This window comes from Lottia gigantea (assembly GCF_000327385.1).
Source record: "Lottia gigantea unplaced genomic scaffold LOTGIsca_10, whole genome shotgun sequence".
Taxonomy (NCBI): Eukaryota; Metazoa; Mollusca; class Gastropoda; family Lottiidae; genus Lottia; species Lottia gigantea.
The window spans coordinates 180,656-182,769 of NW_008706747.1; positions in this window are offsets into that span (position 1 = coordinate 180,656).

The following is a 2,114-nucleotide window of genomic DNA, read 5'->3' on the forward strand; positions in this document are numbered from 1 at the left end:
ACTTTTCCGCAAAAAAAAAGTTCTCAGAATTCACTTTTATGCACATTGGGGGAGAGCTAGAGAAGCACCGAGTCCAAAAAACCGGGTAACATCGATTTCCGAGACCAAAAAAATTCGACCCAAAAATGGATTTTGGTACCACAGGTAGCTACCTGTTGAAATTTGCCAATTTTGCCTTTTTTGAAAATCCAAACTTTGCAGCTTCACCACGGTCAAACCACTTGAGATAGGATGATGAAATTTTGACAGGTACTAGTTTGAAATCTTAGCTTTGCAATGCTACAAACCGCGATTCCATATCTGCCTTACTTTGGAAGCACTGAGCGTTTTAGTTTTGTCCATGAAAAACCGGATTTTTTGGCACTTTTCCGCAAAAAAAAAAAGTGCTCAGAATTCACTTTTATGCACATTGGGGGAGAGCTAGAGAAGCACCGAGTCCAAAAAACCGGGTAACATCGATTTCCGAGACCAAAAAAATTCGACCCAAAAATGGATTTTGTTACCACAGGTAGCTACCTGTTGAAATTTGCCAATTTTGCCTTTTTTGAAAATCCAAACTTTGCAGCTTCACCACGGTCAAACCACTTGAGATAGGATGATGAAATTTTGACAGGTACTAGTTTGAAATCTTAGCTTTGCAATGCCACAAACCGCGATTCCATATCTGCCTTACTTTGGAAGCACTGAGCGTTTTAGTTTTGTCCATGAAAAACCGGATTTTTTGGCACTTTTCCGCAAAAAAAAAAAGTGCTCAGAATTCAGCTTGATATGCACATTGGGGGAGAGCTAGAGAAGCACCGAGTCCAAAAAACCGGGTAACATCGATTTCCGAGACCAAAAAAATTCGACCCAAAAATGGATTTTGGTACTACAGGTAGCTACCTGTTGAAATTTGCCAATTTTGCCTTTTTTGAAAATCCAAACTTTGCAGCTTCACCACGGTCAAACCACTTGAGATAGGATGATGAAATTTTGACAGGTACTAGTTTGAAATCTTAGCTTTGCAATGCCACAAACCGCGATTCCATATCTGCCTTACTTTGGAAGCACTGAGCGTTTTAGTTTTGTCCATGAAAAACCGGATTTTTTGGCACTTTTCCGCAAAAAAAAAAAGTGCTCAGAATTCACTTTTATGCACATTGGGGGAGAGCTAGAGAAGCACCGAGTCCAAAAAACCGGGTAACATCGATTTCCGAGACCAAAAAAATTCGACCCAAAAATGGATTTTTGTACCACAGGTAGCTACCTGTTGAAATTTGCCAATTTTGCCTTTTTTGAAAATCCAAACTTTGCAGCTTCACCACGGTCAAACCACTTGAGATAGGATGATGAAATTTTGACAGGTACTAGTTTGAAATCTTAGCTTTGCAATGCCACAAACCGCGATTCCATATCTGCCTTACTTTGGGAGCACTGAGCGTTTTAGTTTTGTCCATGAAAAACCGGATTTTTTGGCACTTTTCCGCAAAATAAAAAAGTGCTCAGAATTCACTTTTATGCACATTGGGAGAGAGCTAGAGAAGCACCGAGTCCAAAAAACCAGGTTACATCGATTTCCGAGACCAAAAAAATTCGACCCAAAAATGGATTTTGGTACCACAGGTAGCTACCTGTTGAAATTGGCCAATTTTGACTTTTTTGAAAATCCAAATTTTGCAGCTTCACCACGGTCAAACCTGTTGAGATAGGATGCTGAAATTTTGACAGGTACTAGTTTGAAATCTTAGCTTTGCAATGCCACAAACCGCGATTCCATATCTGCCTTACTTTGGAAGCATTGAGCGTTTTAGTTTTGTCCATGAAAAACCGGATTTTTTGGCACTTTTCCGCAAAATAAAAAAGTGCTCAGAATTTACTTTTATGCATATTGGGGGAGAGCTAGAGAAGCACCGAGTCCAAAAAACCAGGTTTCATCGATTTCCGGGACCAAAAAAATTCGACCCAAAAATGGATTTTGGTACCACAGGTAGCTACCTGTTGAAATTTGCCAATTTTGCCTTTTTTGAAAATCCAAATTTTGCAGCTTCACCACGGTCAAACCAGTTGAGATAGGATGATGAAATTTGGACAGGAACTAGTTTCAAATCTTAGCTTTGCAGTGCCACAAACCGCGA